The sequence below is a fragment of the Nematolebias whitei genome, chromosome 5, assembly GCF_014905685.2.
Source record: "Nematolebias whitei isolate Nwh7 chromosome 5, NemWhi1, whole genome shotgun sequence".
Taxonomy (NCBI): Eukaryota; Metazoa; Chordata; class Actinopteri; order Cyprinodontiformes; family Rivulidae; genus Nematolebias; species Nematolebias whitei.
Window position 1 is genome coordinate 44743815 of NC_056502.1, and position 12555 is coordinate 44756369.

General features: G+C 40.7%; 1 long non-coding RNA gene across 1 annotated transcript in view; it reads left to right on the plus strand.

Moving 5' to 3' along the window:
* Positions 1-12332, plus strand: part of LOC119410275 — a 100948-nt gene extending 88616 nt beyond the window's left edge. Inside the window, exon 3 of the long non-coding RNA XR_005186830.1 lies at positions 12283-12332. This is a non-coding gene — a long non-coding RNA (uncharacterized LOC119410275). The remainder of the gene's footprint in view (positions 1-12282) is intronic.
* Positions 12333-12555: the final 223 nt, after the last annotated feature.

Consider the following 12555-nt stretch of genomic DNA (forward strand, 5'->3'; position numbering starts at 1 on the left):
CTCAGCGATTCCTGGTGTATGATGCAGTGATACACTGTCAACTCACCGGCACAGTTCTCCTCCCGCATCTTTGAGCGCATCCTTCCCACCAGTCCATTTTTTTCACCACACATCACAGGTGCGCCATCTGTTGTAAGTCCAATGAGTTTTTCCCACGGCAGTTTCATGTCGGTTACACTTTGAAATACATTTCCAAAGATGTCTTCTCCTTCCGTTGTCCCGTGCATCGATTTAATGTCCAGTATTTCCTCTGTTACGCACAAATTGGAATCCACACCACGGATAAATATCGCCAGCTGTGCAGTGTCAGTCGCGTCAGTAGTTTCATCCACGGCAAGGGAGTATGCAACAAAATCTTTTGCTCTTTCAATCAACTGTGTTTTCAAATCAGTCGCCATCTCACAAACCCGATTAGCAACAGTGTTTCTGCTGAGGCTTACATTTGCAAACGCTCGCGTTTTATCTGGACAAAGGACGTCGCACACTTTCATCATACAATTCTTTACGAATTCCCCCTCGGTAAACGGCTGTCCTGATTTGGCGATCTCTTCAGCCACAATGAAACTTGCTTTCACAGCAGCTTCACTTTGTGATTTTGCTTTGGTGAAAAACGTCTGCTGGTATGTCAAATTCTTCTTCAACTCCTCTACCTTTTGTAGCTTCTGTCCTGCGCTCAGGTTTTTGAATTTATTCTCATGTTTCATCTCGTATTGCCGTCTTAGGTTATACTCCTTCATTACAGCGATATTACTCCCGCAAAGGAGACACACTGGTTTACCTGCAATTTCAGTAAACATATACTCATTCTCCCACCAGCTTTTAAAGCCTCGGTTTTCAGAATCAATTTTTCTCTTGGCCATTGTTGGGGTCTAGCTTTGATTTGATATTAGCGTTGTATACATCAACAGACCGCGAACTTGAACCGCGGCTTGCCGTTGGCGGCAATTGCACTGCATCATGGGATTTGTAGTGTGTGTTATTGGGGCGTCATATCACAGGGCCATTAAAAACAGATATATAAAACGATTTTGCGGGCCGGATATAATTGTATGGCGGGCTGGATGTGGCCCGCAGGCCTTGAGTTTGACACATGTGATCTACAGCCTCAAACAATATCATAGCAAAATGAGACAGACAGTCCAACTTCAGGAATGGAATTAAGAGTAACAATATTTATTAACCCGCAGTGAGTCATCCTCCTCCATCTCACTCTGTCCTCTGTATCCTCTGTCCTCACTCCAACTACCTCAATGTCCTCTCTAACTGCATCCATATATCTCCTCTTTGGCCGTCCGCTTTGTCTTTTTCCTGGCAGCTGCATTTCTAACATCCTTCTACCAATATACCCACGGTCTCTCCTCTTGACATGTCCAAACCATCTCAGTCTGTCCTCTCTAACTTTATCTCCCAGTTGTTCAACCTGTGCTGTATCTCTGATGATTTCATTCCTAATCTTATCCATCCTTGTCACTCTTAAGGAGAACCTCAACATCTTCATTTTTGCACTTCCAGTTCTTTCTCCTGTATTTTTATCCATGTCTCTGTTTCCAGACCATAAAATATACAGCTGGTCTCGCCACTGTCTTGTAAACTTTTCCTTTGACCTTTGCTGACACCTTTTTGTCACAAATCACTCCTGAAACTTTTCTCCATCCTCTCCATCCTGCCTGGACTCTTTTTCACTTCTTTACCACATTCCCCATTTTCCTGGAAAGTGGACACCAAGTACTTGAAGCGCTGCACCTTTGTGACCTCTGCTCCTTGCTCACTGTTTCACCAGCCTCTCTCTCATTCACACACATGTACTCTGTCTTACTACAGCTGACTTTCATTCCTCTTCTTTCAAGTGCATACCTCCACCTCTCCAAGTTCTCTTCCACCTGTTTCTTGTTCTCACCACAGATCACAATGTCATATGCAAACATCATAGTCCATGGGGATTCCAATGTTGCAAGCCTTGATGCCCTTCCACTTGGTCTCTTGGACACATAAAACATCTACCTTTCTTCTCTGCATCATGTCAGCCAGCTAGGAGTATGTTTAACTTGGTGCATATTTTTCTGTTTCTCAGTAGCTTGAATGGAGTTGCTCCCGTGGTTGGATGAGGAGTAGCTCGGTAGTTGTGTAGGAACTCTGTTACAGCTTCTTTCCATGAGTTGTGACTTATTTTGCATGTCTGTATGCAGTCCTTAAGTACTCTGTTAAATCTCTCCACATCACTATTTGTTTTGGGGTAGTATACACTGGACCTTAAGTGATGTATCTCCCTCGCTCTCAGAAAGTTAGTAAATGTATGAGAAGTAAACTGACAATCGTTATCTGAGACAAGGTACGTTGGATTACCTTCCCTACTGAACACAGTGGCTAAAAAGCGAATGATGACATCTGTAGTTACAGTAGAGGTGAATGCAACCTCTGGCCATTTGCTATAGTAATCTTACAATAGAGTAACGGCAGTCCCATGTAGCATTTTCAAATGGGCCTGTAATGTCTATTGCAACGTTTTCCCATGGTTTCATTTCAATTCAATTCAAAAATACTTTATTAATCCCAAAAGGAAATTATTTTTTGTTGTAACTCGTTATCTTCATTTCATTAAGAGATGTTATAGATACTGATGGCTGTAGGCAGGAAGGATTTCTTGTAAAGGTCCATCCCACAGTGGATCCTAAGAAACTGGCTGCAGATGCCATCCAATCTGTCCACCCAGACTCAGCTGGCCTCTTGGTTCCCCTGGGCTGTAGGACCACCCGAATGCTGGGCAGAACGCCTCCCAGAGCGATGGTCACTCCTCCCAGCAGTCTGCTGAGCTCCTTGTCACTGTGGACAGCCAACTGTAGGTGCCAAGGGACGATCCCGTCCTTCTGCTGTCACGAGCCATGTTTCTTGCTAGTTCCAGGATCTCAGTCTGATCTAGTCAATCAGTCCCTCTCATTCTCAGTGAACCATGAACTGACAGTTCATCTCGTACCTGAAAATATGAAGTAAGGTTCTCAGACAAACCTTGTGTGCATTTGGGCCAAACTTTTTGAATCTGGTTGTACAGTAGTGACAGTTCTGGGCAGGTTTCACTGACAGAAGTGAACTCTGAAAGAGAAATAGTACACAGTGACTCCTTAAAAACACCTGCAATCATGTCATGTTCCTCTGCCTCATTTTCAACAGTTAGTGGTAGCCTGGAAAGGCAGTCAGCAGTGACGTTTTGGCGTCCTGGGCGATAAGTGACATCATATGTGAAGCAGAGCAATTGAGCTGACCATCTGGCGATCCTCAGTCCAGCATGGCCAGAACCTTTGAAGGTGAGTAAGGTTGTAAGTGCTTGGTGATCTTTACGAAGAACAAAGCGATGACCCCAGACATGAGTTCTCTACCTTTCCACAGCACACACACAGGCAAGAACTTCACATTCAGCTGTGGAGTAACTAGATTCTGTTTCCACTGTTCACTTGAAGTTTAAGTCCGTAGAGTCTCTGAGCACTGCACGTAGTGGCTCAGTAACAGTTGCAAAATCTGGAGTGAACTTACTGAACCAAAATGCAAGACCAAGGAAAGATCTCAGAGAAGATGTGTTGTGCGGAGCTGGAACATGGATCACAGCAGTGACTCTGTCCTGGTCCAGTTGAAGACCTTCTTTTGAAATGGTGTGACTCAGGTAGTTGAATGAAGGTTGATTGAACCTACATTTGTGCATGTTAAGTTTGAGTCCAGCATCAGTCAGGGCTTGGAGCACTCTCTTTAAGTTTTCATCATGTTCTCTTTGTGTACAGCCATAGCAAATGATGTTCTCCAGGTATGCTTGTATGCCTGGCAAACCTGCGAGGATGATTGGCATCATTTTTTGAAATGCAGATCTAGCAGAAGCTAAGTAAAACGGATCTCTGCAGAAATGAAAAAGTCCATCATGAGTGATAAACATAGTCATATCATGACTTTCAGGATGCAGAGGCATTTGATGGTAGGCAGATGCTAAATCGACAGTGGAAAAAACAGTAGCCCCTCGTAAATTTGAGAACAGTTCATCTATGTGTGGTAATGGATGGCAATCAGCAACAATAACTTTATTTGGCTCCCTTAGATCAACACACATGTGCCTTTCCACCATCTCTCCTTTGTGTCACGACTATGGGAGAAACCCAAGGCGAAGCATCAATATGTTCAATGATGCCCTTATCTTGGAGAGCTTTGAGCTCCTCTGAAACAGCTTGTCTCACTGAAAATGGCAGTCTCCTGAGTTTTTGTTGTACTGGAACAGTATTTGGCAGAATGTGTACTTTGTGTATGATGTTGTTGGCATAGGCTACTTCCTGAATTGACACTTCTGGAGCATTTTCTGGTTCAGCCTTTGGCACGGCAGGTTGAACAGTAGAAGTAGGAGGAGTAATAGTAGTAATAACTTTTCGTCCTTCAAGTTTCATATGTAATGCCTGAAATAAATCTAAGCCAAGGAGAGCAGCACCTGACTCAACCACAACTAGAGCACCTACAGTAGAATGATTATCATGAAAAATAGTAGCTGTTAAGCACCCTTTTACAGCAATTTTCTCTTTTGCATAGGTAACAAGAGCAAATGTAGGTTCAGTTAGGGCACATTCTGAGAAGAAGGTACAGTAAATGTTCTCTGGTATAATGGACATAGATGAGTCTGTATCTACAATCAGCTCAACATCTTTACATTGTCCATTAACAGTCACTTGAACTGTGCAGAGGATCTTGTCTTGTACTGAATTGTTCATGTAAAGAACTGTGGGCTCATTAATGACGACTTCACGTACCTCCTTTTGGGTTGAATGGCATACTCATGAAAAATGTCCCACTTTACCACACTTGTTGCAGGTCACTTTAACAGTAGGGCATGAAGGTTTGTTAGCAAGGAGGTTAGAAGATCCACAACGAAAACAGGAACGATTACCAACAGCTTGCGCTGTGACAGGAGCAGGATTCAGCGGTGGCTTCTTCTTCGTGTCCCAGTGGTGGCTTGGCTTTGATTGTTTCCGTATGGCCCTCAATGGACCAGAAGTTCCAGCAGCAGTAGCATCAGAGAGAACGTCAACATCCCTTAATCCACTTTCAGTTTGCAACACCAATGTAGTAGTGTTAGCAAGTGTTAGGTCCGGTTCAAGTAATAATCGGTCTCTTATGCGAGTGTTAACAAACACACTCGATCAGTTGATAACGTAGCATTTGTTCCTCCATGTTGCCAAAATCACATGCAGCAGTTAACTCACATAGAGAAGCTAAGAATTGGTTTATCATCTCATCCGGCATCTGTGCTCTTTGTTGAAACTTGTGACGTTCAGCAATGACATTCACCTTTGGCACAAAATGCTCTTTTAAGGCAGCAATAGCAGTAGCAAACGTGTCTCCAGTGTTTGGCAGGGTGTAGAAAAGTCGTTGACCCTCCGTACCCAGGGCATGAAGTAGAATCACATGCTTTCTTGCATTGGGCCAGCTGTCCCATGACACTGCGATAACCAACATGCAGTTTTCAAACATTTTTAGCCATGTTGGAATTGCTATCGCTGGTTCCCCCGGGATGGCATGAATGGAGCAGGTAAAGGCACAGAAATAGACATCCTCGTCGCCAATGTTGTGGTGTTACAAGATTGAATTAATGGATAAATAACAAAGTTCATGCTCAATCATCCAGGTACCAAATCCAATAATGCTCTGTCAGGACCTCTGGACAGTTTTTTTTTGTAGAAAAGAAACGGTCCAGATGACCTGACTGAGCATTATTGGATAACGGAGCAGACGTGAATCAGCTTCAGTTTCTCATCCTTACTTTCACTTTCATTCTTCCTTCCATCCCCCTGTATACAGCATCTTTTAACATACAGTCTCATAGTGCCCACTGGTGTCCTTTTTATACAATAGCTATTCAATTCAATTTCATTTCATTCAGTAGCACAACACAACAGTTATGCATCACCGCTGATCACTCGGAAATGTGGGTGGGTGTTGTGCCAAAAATCGATTGGCTGCCAAATGGCGGCCGCGGGAGCGTGCACAGGAGGACTTTAACAAGAATTTAACAAGATAACCACCTAAAACAATTATTTGTTTGCTTGACATTATAGCAAAGGTGTGTCTCAGTCTAACTTTTCCTTAATAAATGCACTTTGATGGTCAAATCAGCTGCATTTAGCCTGGGTGGCTTGGCGAAATGCAGCCGATTTGACATTTGCTCCCCGAGTTCTGGAGCGAAACAAATTTAGATAACTAAGGCAAGCCAAGTGTCTCATTAATATCCACTTTTACCTATTCATGAGACACTTGGCTTGCCATATTAGTCGAGAGCCCTCTAGTGGCTCAAAATGTTAGTGGTAAATATTTTCCATACCATACCATACCATTTTATTTATAGAGCACTTTAAACAGTGACAATGCTTTAAACAGTGACAAGGGGTCCCAACTTTTTTGGAATCTGGTTTGTAAATGTAAATACAATGAAACCAGCCACTAGTGAGCACAAGCCAGTGTATCTCTTTTCTTAAGATAGATACTTGCCCCTTTTCCACTGTGACAGCACGGATTGGGTCAGCTCGGCTCAGCTCAGATCAGCTGGGAACACGTCGCATTTCCATTGTGACCATTGTGACCGGTTCTGTAGGCGGGTCCAGATTCCAACTCGCTTTACTACCTGGTGGCGATTAAATATGGTTTAGTAATACATGCTGTGTGTGTTTTTCAGATGATTCTCCAGCAAAATAATCGCAGCAGACTTGTTTGAGTCCAGCTCTGGAGCAACAGTGTGCCATTAAAGATGAAAGAGGCTGTTACCTTCCATCGATGTATCATTTCAATATAAATGTTGACAATAAAGATGTATTAAAATATCTTGACTTTTGTTATGACACTTTATATATAGTATATAAAGCAATATATAAAGCAATATATATATATATATATATATATATATATATATATATTCTGCTTCTCAGATAAATAATGTAAAATTATTATTTTTAAATATGAATGTTTTGTTAACTTATTTTATATATGAATATTTCTGTTCACTGCCCTGAGACAACTTCTGTTGTGACTTGGCGCTATATAACTAAACTGAATTGAATTAAATCTCCGATGAACCAGATTCTACAAAAACATCTATATTTAATTTTTGTTTAGTTTTTCTTCATCATTTGATGTATTTGCACTCATTGTGTCTACTTTTATTGTTCAGTTTAGATGTGGTTTTGTTTCTTGTATACAGATTATTTTATTTTAGTGATTTAATGTTTAATTCTTGTTTTGTGATTTGTACATCTATGGGTTAGAATAAAGTTGGAACTAAAGGCCATAGCTTTTTTTTAACATATTTGACGGAAATATTCCTGAGAGACCCAATAATTTTGTCGTTTTATCATTTTTCAACTGAGTTAACTTTAATTAACAGATTATTTAATAAAGTCAAAGTGAAAACAGGATTTCATGGTAAAGCTGGCACCGTTTATTTCTTTTTAATCTTCACTGATAAAAAAACATATTTTTTTATAGATAAAATGTAAAAAAAAAAAAAAAGCAATGTTTCCACTCTCCATCCCGGTTCACCCATCTGCCAGGGCTCAGAATCCGGCCTTTGTGAGCATGCGAGACCGGGTTATGGATCCCGGCCTCGCGTGCTTCAACGGGTCGGCAGCTCATATGATCCTTGGCGGTGACTAGATCGCTCTGAATTTTGTCGTTGGCCACAAAATATAAAAAATGCCTGCACTTCAGCATTAGAATACGGAGCCCGAGCCAGCAGCACGGAGGATCTTCTGCAATGACTGGTGGAGCTTGGAGCCGGGGAGATGGCGTGAGGGGAGCTCCGAAGCTCCGGGGAGACTGCCAGAGCTCTACCTCGCTCGCTCACTCTGAATTTTGTCGTCGGTCACCAAGCACAAAAAATTCCTGCACTTCAGCATTAGACCACGGTGTTGTCATTATTGTTTTAAAAATATTAAAAATAGGTCCAGCCGCTGCTCCAAGTTCCAAGTAATGGCAAATGGCGGATCGGTGAAGAGTTTTCTGAAAGATCCAGTGACTCCTCCCCCTGACCAATCAGCAGTGGTGGGATGTAACTAAGTACAAATACTTTGTTACTGTACTTAAGTACATTTTTCATGTATCTGTACTTTAAACAAAATGTGGGTACTTTATACTTTTACTCCACTACATTTTACATCAAGTATCTGTGCTTTCTACTACACTACATTTGTATAACGCGTTGCATTACAAGTTACATTCATGTTGCGGCTTTTTGATTTATTATTTACTTTGAAAGTAACCAATGGTGAGAGGGGAGTTGGTCCAGTGAATCACTGCAAAGTGGGCAGGTAACGTTAGGCCCACCTTCAAGAAGAACTGGGCCAATGACATATATTCTAATATATATGTCACTGAGCTGGGTGCACCCGCAGTACCTCTAACACACTGAAATGTATTCCAGTGCAAGAGAGTCAGCCAGAAGATATGCTCCACCCATGGCCTTACTGAAAGACTGCTCAGTACAACAGGACAGATTCTCTCTCCCAAAAGAGCCAAATTGGACTCAAAAATCTTTGAAAATCAATTTCTTCTGAACTTGAACAAGAAATGTTTGCAGCAATATTAAAATGTGTCAGTTCATGGGATGTTAGGAGACGAGAGATGTCTCCAAATGTCTCGACACTCGGGTCCAAGTTTTAAAAATGGTGTCAGGAAGTTAAAATATTGTTCAGTATTGACCCTTTACAAGGTTGACTAGACAGTATTTTAACTAGAGTTGATGACAAACTGGAGTTGAAATAATCAGAGCCTGTTCCTTTGTTAGTTGTGTCTAATGCCCCTTTTGTTCAGGCAGACAACTTTTACTAAAATGTGTTTACTGCAGTTAAAATGACACATTGGTTTTTCTCTGTGTTAAATAAAAACTTTTAAAGGTATAATCATTCCTCTTTCTTATTTTGCTTAATGACAATTTAACTCTGCATGCCATCCCTAAAATTCTGACGCACAGAATCACAAGTCTGTAGTGAACTAGACCTCCGGCATCAATCTGCCTCAAGGACCTTCAGGGGATAGGAACTGTTATTTCATTGATTTGAATCCAGAAATACAAATTATCTCATCAAGAGACTATTTAATTGTATCCTGAATTAATCAATTGAAAGAACACTCTTCCTTTTTATATTATCATTACTATTTTACAATATCTTGATAATCAAAAGTGTGTTTAGTTCATACCGTTTCTAATGTTGAAGTGAACCACTCATTTAAATCAACTGTGAAACAGTATTAATGATTTTTAAACCTCATTAGACTTGGATCATACAAGTTAAATGTCTATTTACGAAGTAAGTGTGCATTTACTCTTCTGTCCGTGTGAGGAGTGGACCTGATGTCGGTCAAAAGTCAGAAGACAAGTTATGAGAACGAAGTGCCTTGTTTTTAAAACTCTCAGACAGTAAATAAGAACTGGCTGGCACCTGCTGTCTCACACTTCTTCAAAATATTTTCCTGTCTGTACTAACCGTTCTTAAAAACATTTCTGCTGTCTGCTGACTCCTATTAACCCTCTGACATCACTAAAACTACACCCCTGCTGGTTGTGCTAACCAATCAGGAAGTACCACGTAACAGGAAGTGGATACCCTTTAAAAGTCAACACTTCTTGGAACTAGTCAGTCTTCCCAGTCTTCCTGGAACTTTCAGTCGAAGATGAGACTCAGTCTGATGGCGAGTCGTACAGGAACTTTCAGTTCTTACTGAAAGTCAGCTTTGGAGTATGGAATTGGACCATGTGCCAAGGGTCCGTCCATTCCAGTGGAGTCCCAGCTGCCTCGCTGTGACTCACCCCGAGCACTAAATGCTCTCAACTTCTAAGGAAGCTTATTCTGTTGAACAGAGTATATGGAACTACTTCGGAAGATTCTCAGCCACCCTGATCGGAGACGCTGAAAAGGTAGCGTGCCAATGGACCTCTATTCCGGAGGTGATGTATCCTCTGCTCAGATAACAAGTTGTTCACGCCTTGAGTGTACCGGAGGGCTGAGCTGGGGTCGGAGGAAGGGTGCCATTTTCTGGTCCTTACATCTTCCTTCATCCATCTAAACCTCCTCTTTAAATTTTAAACTTTTTTACCCCTTCTCTTTAAACTTCTATTCGCCAGTAAATCAAGTTAAGTGCCTTCAGAGATGAATCATTCTCCATCAGTAATCTTCTGTTGTCTTGTTATTTGAACTTGCCAAGTTTATTAATCACCAAGTTTATTAATCAGAAACAGATCAGCCAATCAATGTGTACATGTTTGATGTTAAATTTTGATTCTGTTAAATAAATGACCGCATTTATTCTGATGGGTCAAAGATAAAATGGCGTCTCATGTCATTAATTATACCCTCCACTCTCAAGTTATCTGGGTCACATGAAAGAAATTTAACTTGAAAAAGAAAGAATCCGTATAATTGAACAATTAATATTCTTTGTGCTTGAACTAGCTTTAAGAATAATTAATTAGTAGTGAAGCTAACAGCTAGCTCACTACAAGTCCAAGTGTGAACTGTGTCACAGAGTAAACACAATAAAAACATGTATTATCTGCAGCATTGTTCATTAAAATGGCTCAACACTATTAATGTATTACAGAAAATATACATACAGTAGGCACACTTAAAGATATGTAGACCATTGCATTATGTAATACATTCAGGAAGTACTTTTACTTTTAATACTTTAAGTATTTTAAAAACAAGTACTTATTTATTTAAGTAAAAATGTTAATGTGGTACTTCTACTTTTACTAGAGTACATTTTTGTCTGTTTATTTGTACTTTTACTTAAGTACAGTGTTTGAGTACTTTCTCCACCACTGCCAATCAGTGACTGACAGTGTTCTGACGTCATGTTTTTATGCCGGCTCGGCTTGGCTCGCTTTGATCCTTTGAGAAGAAGGGACAAAAAAGGGAGCAAAACAGGTACAAAGTACTAGTGGAAAAGAGCTCAAACCATGGTGAACTGAGCATATTTGACCCATGCATCACAGTCGAAAAGGGGGAATAGTGTGTCATCTAGACAGAGAATAGATGATTAGGAAACCTGGTGGTGGAATAGTGAAGTGCAGAACGCCGTTCAAAGAAAGAGTTAAGCCAAGAAGAAATATGACAGAGAGAGGACTGAAGCGAAGAGACAGGAATATAAGGAGATGCAATGTAGAGGGAGGTAGCTAAGGCAAAGCAGAAGGCGTATGATGAGTTGTTTGGGAGACTGGACACGAAAGAGGGTGAGAAGGACTTGTACCGATTTGCAAGACAGTGGGATCACTATTAATTTAAAACAGGATGTGCAGCAGGTTAGGCTTGTTAAAGATAGGAATGGTAATGTTCTAACAAGTGAAGAGAGTGTGACGGGAAGATGGAAGGAGTACTTTGAGGAGCTAATAAATGAAGAGAATGAAAGAGAAAGAAGAGTATAGGTATCCTGATGCATGCTCAATAATCCAGAATAAAGGTCATATAAACTGTGGACCAGGAAGTATGAAAGATTAGTGAGGGTGAAGTCCAGAAAGCTCTGAAAAGAATGAAGAAGGGGAAGGCAGTAGGACCTGATGACATAGCAGTGAAGGTTTGAAAATGTCTTGGAGAGATGGCAGTGAGGTTTTTGACTCAAATATTGAATGGTATATTTGAGAGTGAGAAAATGTCTGAGGAATGGAGAAGAATTGTGCTGGAGTCCATTTTTAAGAACAAGGGTGATGTACAGAGTTGTAGCACCTACACGGGAATTAAGTTGATGAGTCACACGATGAAGATCTAGGAGAGAGTTGTGGAAGCTAGACTTAGAGAGGTTAGAGTGGCCAGACTGAGATGGTTTGGACATGTTCAGAGGAGGAACAGTGGGTATACAGTATTGGTAGAAGGATGTTAGAAACACAGCTGCCAGGAAAAAGTCAAAGAGGGAATATATGGATGCAGTTAGAGAGGACATGGAGGTAGTTGGAGTGAGGACAGAGAATGCAGAGGACAGAGTGAGATGGAGGAGGATGACTCACTGTGGAGACCCTGAGGAGGGAAAAGCAGAAAGATGAGCGAACAATGATTATTTACTGAGTTTTATTAAAAGTTGTACAAGTTATACATGCATATGTACATCAGTATGAGATATTTTTATATCAAACTAAAACATTAAAAATCTGCCTTTAAAATACTTTTTATCGTTTAATTTAGAGTTTTGTTGTTGCTACTTTTTTCCAGACAGCATGACTCTTCTAGTTTTAAATTAATAGTGATTTCTTTTTTCCCCTCATTTTTGTCTTTTATGCAGGTTCAGTCGTGGTTTGTGACAGATTTGACATCAGACCTTTAAAATGTGGAAGTGGAGAAAACACAAACACTGCCCCCAGTGGAGAGATCATGTACCTCGTGCACTTTGCCATCAGTGATGTTGGTTGCTTCAGCTACAGCTTTAGAAAGTTACTGTATTCAGGCTTGTGAAAAAATATGTTAAATAAAGTAAATTTTCTTTGTGTGTATAATGTTTCACAGTTGTGCGCATAAATGGTTGAAATAAAAGCAACACAATGTCTTGCTGTGGTTA